This window comes from Convolutriloba macropyga, unplaced genomic scaffold (assembly GCF_964194025.1).
Source record: "Convolutriloba macropyga unplaced genomic scaffold, txConMacr16.3 SCAFFOLD_965, whole genome shotgun sequence".
NCBI classification, from domain to species: domain Eukaryota; kingdom Metazoa; phylum Xenacoelomorpha; order Acoela; family Convolutidae; genus Convolutriloba; species Convolutriloba macropyga.
Window position 1 is genome coordinate 28,619 of NW_027452115.1, and position 11,382 is coordinate 40,000.

Consider the following 11,382-nt stretch of genomic DNA (forward strand, 5'->3'; position numbering starts at 1 on the left):
AGCTAGCTTGAGCTTGAGCTAGCTGGCTTGAGCTTGAGCTAGATAGCTTGAGCTTGAGCTAGCTAGCTAGCTTGAGCTAGCTAGCTAGAGCTCGACCTATGAAAAGCTGCGCAAACACTTATTCTATAATAATTGCGAAAATTAAAAATTTCACAAGTGAAAAGCTGCATAAACAGTAATTCTATGTGTGGGGCATTATTAGGGGGAGGTGTCTTGTCAAAATATGGCTGGACTAAAGACCTCAACCCAGATAGGGTGGAAGGCCCTATGATCGGTCTGTTACTAATCGGTGACCGATAAAGACCTGACCAAGGCCTGTAGTAAGCTTGGTTAGGCATTACAGGAGATAACACTAAGACCGAGGGGTCTTAGAGAGCCCTCTAGCGGGGCGAATAGAGCTAGATCGAGCCTTGGGAAAGCTAGATCGAGCAGGACTGAAGCTAAAGGATAGACCGAGAGGTCTGTCTGGTCCTCCTAGAGAGGCCAAGAGAAAGTACGAGAAGCCAACTAAAGCTTGATCGGGCCTTCAGCAAGCACGACCGAGCTGTACCGGAGCTAACACTAAGACCGAGGGGTCTTAGAGAGCCCTCTAGCGGGGCGAATAGAGCTAGATCGAGCCTTGGGAAAGCTAGATCGAGCAGGACTGAAGCTAAACGATAGACCGAGAGGTCTGTCTGGTCCTCCTAGAGAGGCCAAGAGAAAGTACGAGAAGCTAACTAAAGCTTGATCGCGCCTTCAGCAAGCACGATTGAGCAAGACCGGAGCTAACACTAAGACCGAAGTGTCTTAGAGAGCCCTCTGGTGGGGCGAATAGAGCTAGATCGAGCCTTGGGAAAGCTAGATCGAGTAAGATTGAAGCTGAAAGAGTGTCAGAGGAGCAAATGAACCTCCAAAAAGTGAAAATCAAATTTTAGAAAAAACACAAGTTAAATACTGCATGGACAGTATTTCTATGTGTGGGGCATTATTAGGGGGAGGTGTCTTGTCAAAATATGGCTGGACTAAAGACCTCAACCCGGATAGGGTGGAAGGCCCCATGATCGGTCTGTTACTAATCGGTGACCGATAAAGACCTGACCAAGGCCTGTAGTAAGCTTGGTTAGGCATTACAGGAGTTAACACTAAGACCGAGGGGTCTTAGAGAGCCCTCTAGCGGGGCGAATAGAGCTAGATCGAGCCTTGGGAAAGCTAGATCGAGCAGGACTGAAGCTAAGCAAGAGACCGAAAGGTCTGTCTGGTCCTCCTAGAGAGGCCAAGAGAAAGTACGAGAAGCTAACTAAAGCTTGATCAGGCCTTCAGCAAGCACGACCGAGCTGTACCGGAGCTAACACTAAGACCGAGGGGTCTTAGAGAGCCCTCTAGCAGGGCGAATAGATCTAGATCGAGCCTTGGGAAAGCTAGATCGAGCAGGACTGAAGCTAAACGATAGACCGAGAGGTCTGTCTGGTCCTCCTAGAGAGGCCAAGAGAAAGTACGAGAAGCTAACTAAAGCTTGATCGGGCCTTCAGCAAGCACGACCGAGCTGTACCGGAGCTAACACTAAGACCGAGGGGTCTTAGAGAGCCCTCTAGCAGGGCGAATAGAGCTAGATCGAGCCTTGGGAAAGCTAGATCAAGCAGGACTGAAGCTAAACGATAGACCGAGAGGTCTGTCTGGTCCTCCTAGAGAGGCCAAGAGAAAGTACGAGAATCTAACTAAAGCTTGATCGGGCCTTCAGCAAGCACGACCGAGCTGTACCGGAGCTAACACTAAGACCGAGGGGTCTTAGAGAGCCCTCTAGCAGGGCGAATAGAGCTAGATCGAGCCTTGGGAAAGCTAGATCGAGCAGGACTGAAGCTAAACGATAGACCGAGAGGTCTGTCTGGTCCTCCTAGAGAGGCCAAGAGGAAGTACGAGAAGCTAACTAAAGCTTGATCGCGCCTTCAGCAAGCACGATTGAGCAAGACCGGAGCTAACACTAAGACCGAAGTGTCTTAGAGAGCCCTCTAGTGGGGCGAATAGAGCTAGATCGAGCCTTGGGAAAGCTAGATCGAGTAAGATTGAAGCTGAAAGAGTGTCAGAGGAGCAAATGAACCTCCAAAAAGTGAAAATCAAATTTTAGAAAAAAACACAAGTTAAATACTGCATGGACAGTAATTCTATGTGTGGGGCATTATTAGGGAGAGGTGTCTTGTCAAAATATGGCTGGACTAAAGACCTCAACCCGGATAGGGTGGAAGGCCCTATGATTGGTCTGTTACTAATCGGTGACCGATAAAGACCTGACCAAGGCCTGTAGTAAGCTTGGTTAGGCATTACAGAAGATAACACTAAGACCGAGGGGTCTTAGAGAGCCCTCTAGCGGGGCGAATAGAGCTTGATCAAGCCTTGGGCAAGCTAGATCGAGCAGGACTGAAGCTAAACGATAGACCGAGAGGTCTGTCTGGTCCTCCTAGAGAGGCCAAGAGAAAGTACGAGAATCTAACTAAAGCTGGGTCGGGCCTTCAGCAAGCACGACCGAGCAGTACCGGAGCTAACACTAAGACCGAGGGGTCTTAGAGAGCCCTCTAGTGGGGCGAATAGAGCTAGATCGAGCCTTGGGAAAGCTAGATCGAGCAGGACTGAAGCTAAACGATAAACCGAAAGGTCTGACGGGTCCTCATAAGAGGCATGGAGAAAGATCTGATACTAAAGTACCTCTCGGAAGTAATAAAATATGCCTGATGAAGCCGGGTATGATGTTTGTTGTTTGATGGCATTCATCGATTAGGTCTGGTGGATTCCCCATTACTCCGAGTGGTACTAGTAGAGGCTCCTACAGGGGTGAGCAAAGCGAGATCAAGCCTTAGGCAAGCTAGATCGAGCAGAACTGAAGCTGAAAAGCAAAATAAATGACAGGTCTGTCCAAATCAATAAACTTGAAATCCAGTGTGGTCACCACGGGTCACGAGGTGAATTCCTAGCGATTGTCTGCTGAACGTATAGGAAGGCCCGAAACGAACGATAATTTCATTGCACAGTGGAGATACTATACGTTCAGGAGTAGCATACATCGGGTTTGATCTATGATCATGTCTGGTCTCCGAGGATCCACCGGGTTACCAACTGGCACCGCTGTACTGGGTGTAAAACTGGGCCACCTGAAGTCCCGGGTGTAAAACTAGGTGCCTCTGTGCCAAAGTAGCGGCTTGCGTAGTGCATTATGCCTCCGGCTTGCGAAATGGTTATAAGCAATAACAACAGGACGCCGCGGGGTGTTCACTTAAAGGAGTAACGTTCTCTCAAGGGAGGGGATCTAAAAATCTTGATAAAACATTTATTCTATGCAAAATTTGTGCGCAAATTTTGCAAAGTAAAAAGCTGCACTGTAGCAAATTCTATGTGTGTAGCATTATTAGGGAAGTGTTGTTTGATGGCACCTCTCTACTTGATGCACCAAAGAACTACCTTGATGGCTCATGACCGCTGGTAATCTGTCGTCGCTAGTAGTTCGGAACTGAGAACAAATATGTTCGCAAATTACAACAATTATACAGCATATTGCTGAATAAAGCAGAACCGAATAATACTCAGTGACTTTACACCAAGACTGACTAATGTCTGGATTGTATCGTCCTACTCGAGTAAGGCGAAGAAAAGCTAGAAAGATACGCTTTTCACAAAGCAGGCTTAATGCATGCAAACCAAGGAGGAAGGAGTGATGCCCCTCCTTATAATAAGCAGAACCAAATAAAGAACAGACAGCATCATCTGTACAGTGACCAAGAAGAGGTGAAACTTCTGTATGTGAAAAGGCAATTTGAGCGAGATTTATTAGCAGACTAGTATTATGTTGTTTCTAGTAGGCGAAAGCCGAAACATCAACATGTGAAAATCTGATATTAAATCCTCAATCATTTTCCCTAGTATTATACAGCTATGAGTAACCTTAATTGGACACGGCAATTATTGCTGACCGGTGAAACTTTCGCATGGGAAAGACACACACACTTCTTGACAAAGCAATAAGTATTATGCTGTTTCTAGTACGCGAAAGCAGAAACATCAGCATGTGAAAGTTGTGAAGTTGAAGAATTTTTGTGTTGAGTACGATGTTGTTACTAGTAACCATGTCGACAGCTGAGAACTGTTCTCTAACCAATAGAAGGTGAAACTTCTGTATGTGAAAAGGCAATTTGAGCGAGATTTCTTAGCAGACTAGTATTATGTTGTTTCTAGTAGGCGAAAGCCGAAACATCAACATGTGAAAATCTGATATTAAATCCTCAATCATTTTCCCTAGTATTATACAGCTGCTAGTAGCCGTAATTGGTCAGGGAAACATTGTTGACCGGTGAAACTTCACATGGGAAAGACACACAAATTACTTGACAAAACAATAAGTATTATGCTGTTTCTAGTATGCGAAAGCAGAAACATCAGCATGTGAAAGTTGTGAAGTTGAAAAGTTTTTGTGTTGAGTACGGTGTTGTTACTAGTAACCATGTCGACAGCTGGAAAGCTGTTCTCTAACCAATAAAAGGTAAAACTTCTGTATCTGAAGAGGCGGCGTGATTGAGATTTTTAACAGACTAGTATTATGTTGTTTCTAGTAGGCGAGAGCCGAAACATCGACATGTGAACATCTGGTTTTTAAATCATGAGTCAATTCTCCCTAGTATGATACAGTTGTTAGCCGGTATTGGTAACAGTAGAACAGAGATTTGGAGGGCAAAACCTGCTCATGGGAAATGCTCACAGAGCGCTATCTACCAGTACACATAGTATTATGCTGTTTCTAGTACGCGCGAGCCGAAACATCAGCATGTGAAATGTGTAATCGTGGGTAACTCTAAGTGTGTAGAGTACTGTGTAGTAACTAGTAGCCATGCCAAAGCATGCATTGAAACTCTTCGTGATTTAAAAAGCTCAAAGCAAGATTGACGAGGCCGCAAGGCTATGTCTTTCTAAATTCGAACAAATCGAAAGATTGTTCAAAGTACAATTAAACTGATTGATCCTGTCAGTTGCCATATGCTTGTCTGAAAGACTAAGCCATGCATGTGCAAGCGAAGCTTGAAAAAGTGGAACCGCGAATGGCTCATTAAATCAGTTACTATCTATTAGTTGATTTGCAAGCTAAATGAATAACTGCGGTAACCCTGCAGCTAATGCATGCTGATTGTCCGACACTGTCGGAGACTTTTACAAGACTACACCGGGTGATTTGCTAAGTACAGACACATCCCGTGATGAGTCCTAGTAACTGAAAGATCCCAGATAGCTTCGGCTTGGGGACGGAACTTCCGAATTTCTGACCTATCAACCTATGATGGTAGTGTAACGGACTACCATGGTTGTGACGGGTAACGGGGAATCAGGGTTCGATTCCGGAGAGGGAGCCTTAGAAACGGCTACCACATCCAAGGAAGGCAGCAGGCACGCAAATTACCCACTCTCCGCACGAGGAGGTAGTGACTAGAAATAATGATATGAACCTTTATGGTTTGTAATCAGAATGGAATGGACTTAAAAGCTCCATTGATGAACGAGTAGAGGGCAAGTCTGGTGCCAGCAGCCGCGGTAATACCAGCCTCTACAAGCGTATGCAATAGTTGCTGCGTTTAAAAAGCTCATAGTTGGATCTGTTTGAGTAGAACGGCAACATGGTCTTCAGTTAAATCTGTTGACTCGTTCCGCTCATCCTTCGCATCGAAGAAATAGTTTGCACTTAAATGTGACGAACTGTGGAAACGGTGTTTTCACCCTGAGAAAATTAGAGTGTTCAAAGCATCCTTTGGGATCGAATAATAAAGCATGGAATAATGGAGAATGACCCGCTACTCGATTGATGCCGGTTGGCTGAGTGCGGTAATGATTGAAAGGAACAGACGGGGGCATTTGTATTGCTACGTTAGAGGTGAAATTCTTGGATCGTGGCAAGACAAACTACTGCGAAAGCATTTGCCAAGAATGTTTTCATTAATCAAGAACGAAAGTCAGAGTATTGAAGAGGATTAGATACCCTCGTAATTCTGACCATAAACTATACCAACCTACAATTTGTCAAAGTCGATCTTGACTTGGCAAGAGATTAACCGGGAAACCAAAGTTTATTGGTTCCGGGGGAAGTATGGTTGCAAAATCGAAACTTAAAGGAATTGACGGAAGGGCACCACCAGGAGTGGAGCCTGCGGCTTAATTTGACTCAACACGGGAAAACTCACCCGGTCCAGACATCTTAAGGATTGACAGATTGAATATCTTTCATGATTATATGGGCGGTGGTGCATGGCCGTTCTTAGTTAGTGGAGTGATCTGTCTGGTTAATTCCGATAACGAACGAGATCTTCTCCATCTAAATAATGAAATTCACTATATGTGAATTCAAACACTTCTTAGAGGAACTATGCGGAATTAAATACCGCAGATGAAGTGAGGCTATAACAGGTCTGTGATGCCCTTAGATGTTCTGGACTGCACGCGCGCTACACTGTGTACTTTTAGATTGAGTACTCAGCCCTTGGTCCGAAATGGACTGGGCAATCAGAGAAAAGTACAGCGCTTCAAGGGGATCGTCTGTTGTAACTTGCAGACGTGAACCAGGAATTCCTGGTACTTATGAGTCAACAACTCATAGGGATTACGTCCCTGCCCTTTGTACACACCGCCCGTCGCTACTACTGATTGGATAGTTAAGCAAGAATTGCAAATTCCTACTGTTGGGACTTCGGTCTCCGGCAACGGGATGAAGCGGATCGAGCTTAATTGTCTAGAGGAAGTAAAAGTCGTAACAAGGTTTCCGTAGGGGAACCTGCGGAAGGATCAGTGATTGATTCCTTCGGGCATGGCTGCTGGTAGAGGCCATGTCTGTAGTGCGCATGACGCTCTGTCGCTAGAGATTGCTTGGCAACCAATCTCGAATTATGTATCGAGCTCAAAAACTACTTGTGTGGATACATAGTTCAGCAGTCATGGCAAGGGACTGCTTAAAGGGAGACTAGTTAGCAAAAGCAGCCTAGCAGAACTGCAGCTATCTAGATCTCAGAAGCTGGGTTATAGAAGCCCAGCTATAGACTTGTGAATGAGAAAGGCCTAAAAAGGTCCACAAGTCGCGTGGTTAGAACCGACACGCAAAAATCCCAGCGAGTGACAGAGCGTTGCGCTGTTCAGTGGGAAAGAGTTGAGCTACTCGGGGCGCCCACTGAACTTGCTCCGAGCCAAAGGCTCGAAAAAACACAGCTTAGCCTCAGATCCTTTACATAGAAGGCTAGCTAAAATAAACTTACCTTGGACGAGGGTAAAGTTTAGTCAGTTCTTAGGGGAGAGTAATCCACAGCTTCTCGCCCTCTGAACATTCTCCCAGATATGTAGGTCTGGGAGAGTCTCCTCCTGTTCTTCGGAATCTGGAGGTAGACAAAGACAGTACGATACGATCTTGCATCGGGATGACTAACCGATAATGATCATAATCTGACAATTTTTCCGGCTTGAGGCACCGGAGTCAGATTAAAGACACATACTGAACTAAAGGCGTATGTGCAAAGCTTGTCGGAGTGTAGAGAGTCAAGCTGAGTTGACTCGTCACGTGGTGATGACAACAGCCATGTGCAAAACACTCACAACTTTATCGTCTATGTGGAAAAGGTTGCTAACAGCGCTCTCTATGAGAGGCCCTCGCATATAACTATACGAGGAAAAGGCGATAGAGTTGTTTGAATGTGGGGCAGGTTCATCGACAAGCTAAGTTGATCACATTCTTGTTGTGGCATCCTACTAGAATTGGTCACGGTCTGCACCAACTCTCCCCAAGTTGGCCAGACTTAAAACTAGAAATAAGGTTTGCAGCTATGTGAACCTAGAAACTGTAAAGGAGTTGAAAGAACTTAAAGGAATTGAAAGAGGCCTTGAGGTATATCCTCTTGGTAAAGACCCACAAAAGCTCACAAAAGTGGCTTCGAAGGGCAAAACTGGTTCATCCAAAACAATTGGAGAGCTTAAAGCAGAACCAATTCGAATGAAACACTATTGGTGAAACTTCATCATGAGAACGTCACAAGCTGATCACGCTCCATGATATGACTAGTATTATGTTGCTTCTAGTAGGCTAAGCGCAAGCCGAAACATCAACATGTGAAAGTCGTAGAATTTTGCAATCAAACTGTGGCTAGTACTGTGATGTTACTAGTAACCTGGTGTTCCGTCATATGGCCAAGAGAGCATTTGAAGGCGAAACTTCTGCATGGGAAAGCTGCATCATGATCAAAATTTTATATCGAGTATTATGTTGACGTTAGTAGGCCTTGGCCGAAAACGCAGCATGTGAAAGGTATAGATAAAAGTTATTGTTGCAGTCAGTACTGTGTAGTTACTAGTAGCTGGATTTAAGCTCAAAATGAGACACTGTTGGTGAAACTTCATCATGAGAATGTCACAAGCTGATCAAGCTCAATGATATGACTAGTATTATGTTGCTTCTAGTAGGCTAAGCGCAAGCCGAAACATCAACATGTGAAAGTCGTAGAATTTTGCGATCAAATTGTGGCTAGTACTGTGATGTTACTAGTAACCTTGTGTTACGTCATATGGCCAAGAGAGCATTTGAAGGCGAAACTTCTGCATGGGGAAGCTGCATCATGAACAAAAGTTTATATCGAGTATTATGTTGACATTAGTAGGCCCTGGCCGAAAGCGCAGCATGTGAAAGGTATAGATAAAAGTTATCGTTGCAGTCAGTACTGTGTAGTTACTAGTAGCTGGATTTAAGCTCGAAATGAGACACTGTTGGTGAAACTTCATCATGAGAACGTCACAAGCTGATCACGCTCCATGATATGACTAGTATTATGTTGCTTCTAGTAGGCTAAGCGCAAGCCGAAACATCAACATGTGAAAGTCGTAGAATTTTGCGATCAAATTGTGGCTAGTACTGTGATGTTACTAGTAACCTTGTGTTACGTCATATGGCCAAGAGAGCATTTGAAGGCGAAACTTCTGCATGGGGAAGCTGCATCATGAACAAAAGTTTATATCGAGTATTATGTTGACGTTAGTAGGCCCTGGCCGAAAGCGCAGCATGTGAAAGGTATAGATAAAAGTTAGCGTTGCAGTCAGTACTGTGTAGTTACTAGTAGCTGGATTTAAGCTCGAAATGAGACACTGTTGGTGAAACTTCATCATGAGAACGTCACAAGCTGATCACGCTCTATGATATGACTAGTATTATGTTGCTTCTAGTAGGCTAAGCGCAAGCCGAAACATCAACATGTGAAAGTCGTAGAATTTTGCAATCAAACTGTGGCTAGTACTGTGATGTTACTAGTAACCTTTTCTTACGTCATATGGCCAAGAGAGCATTTGAAGGCGAAACTTCTGCATGGGGAAGCTGCATCATGAACAAAAGTTTATATCGAGTATTATGTTGACGTTAGTAGGCCCTGGCCGAAAGCGCAGCATGTGAAAGGTATAGATAAAAGTTATCGTTGCAGTCAGTACTGTGTAGTTACTAGTAGCTGGATTTAAGCTCGAAGTGAGACACTGTTGGTGAAACTTCATCATGAGAACGTCACAAGCTGATCACGCTCTATGATATGACTAGTATTATGTTGCTTATAGTAGGCTAAGCGCAAGCCGAAACATCAACATGTGAAAGTCGTAGAATTTTGCGATCAAACTGTGGCTAGTACTTTGATGATGCTTGTAGCCAACCGAATTGGTTGAAAAGCCCAATAAGTAAGCTAACTTGGGAGAGCTTGTTGGAAACCAAATGCTACTAGATTGGTCCAAATACATCCTTCAACAGGGGATCACTTGGCTCGCTTTACGAAGAGGAGCACAGCTATATGTGTTAATTCGGTATGAATCGCAAGATTTGTTTACCGACCTCTCTAACGCAAAAGGCGGTCTCGGCTTCGGCTGTTGACTGCGTCCGATTCAGGGTTATATAACTCTCGATTGAACACATTGATGTTCTATTGTTGGTGCTTCCAATAAAATTGGAACACTTAAAGCAGAACCGATTCAAATAATAGCATTCTGATCAATGATTGCATTCCTTGATCAAGAACTGCTGGAGTCATTGTGATGGCGAATTTTCTTCATAAGAAAATTGCAAAGAGACGGAACTTAATGAGACTAGTATTATGTTGTTTCTAGTAAGCGGAAGCTGAAACAGCAACATGTGAAAATCAAGTTTTGTTCAATGATCTCGAGGCGATAAGTACTATGAAGCAACTAGTAGCCTAAGCATGACTCAGATTTGAGACAGTCAAAAAGACTGGCGAAACTTCTTCACATGAAAGTTACATAGAGAACTACAAATGTATACAGCGAGTATTATGTTGTTTCTAGTAGGCGAAAGCTGAAACATCAACATGTGAAAGTTGTCTGCAAACTGTAGAACGATATGTGATTAGTACTGTGCTGTTACTAGTAGCCAGTCTGACTGTAGAAGCCAAGACAAAGGGAAACTAATGCATCTGAAAAGGACAAGTTATGGAAAGGTATGCACGATAAGTATTATGTTGTTTCTAGTAAGCGGCAGCTGAAACATCAACATGTGAACGTCGTTGTGTACAGTAACCTAGAACTATATAGTCCTTAGTAACGTGCATTTACTAGTACCTGTAATTGGTATTCAGACTCAGGCAGTTTGGAATAGTTTGGCAAAGATGCACCAGAGAAAACTGGGATTTGATACAGAAATTGTTGAATACAAGTATTATGCTGCTTCTAGTAGGTTGAATCCGAAACATCAGCATGTGAAAATTGAAAACATTTCTGGTTCGAATTGTCACAAGTATTTGGTGATCTGAGTAGCCAAACTCACTACAACGCCAATTGAAGGCAAAAATTCTCAACGGGAAAAGCTATTCTCATTGAATGAGCTAACAAGACGAGTATTATGTTGCTTCTAGTAGGCGAAAGCCAAAACATCAACATGTGAAAGTCTTGCTGAACAAATTTAATGTTGTTGAGCTCAGTACCGTGTGAATTAGTAGCCATAATTGGCGAGCGAAAATTGAACTGGCGAAACTTCGTCTTTGGAAAATTGCAGATGCCGAGCACTTATTTTGCAACGAGTATTATGTTGACTGTAGTAAGCGAAAGCCGAAACAGCAACATGTGAAAGCTGTTGAAATTTGTGGTCATTTTGCAATAAGTACAAGGAGTGTAACTAGTAGCCAGGTCAAAATTTGGGATAAGAATGAGCAAAAATTCTGCATGAGAACAGTTGAAATTATGAAACTAAATTACAAAGACTAGTATTATGTTGTTTCGAGTACGCGAAAGCGGAAACATCAACATGTGAACGTTTGTAACGAAGTTTCGTTAATTTTCAGCCTAGTACTGAGCAAGAACGAGTAGCCTCATCTCCAATCCCACGCAAAATGTAGTGAAATATGTGAGTGAACCTTATTCACG

At 43.7% G+C, this 11,382-nt stretch overlaps 1 pseudogene; it reads left to right on the forward strand.

Annotated features, from left to right (window-relative positions):
- The first annotated feature begins 9,748 nt into the window (after nt 1-9,748).
- On the forward strand, nt 9,749-9,900 carry LOC142357212 (5.8S ribosomal RNA; annotated as a pseudogene).
- Nucleotides 9,901-11,382: the final 1,482 nt, after the last annotated feature.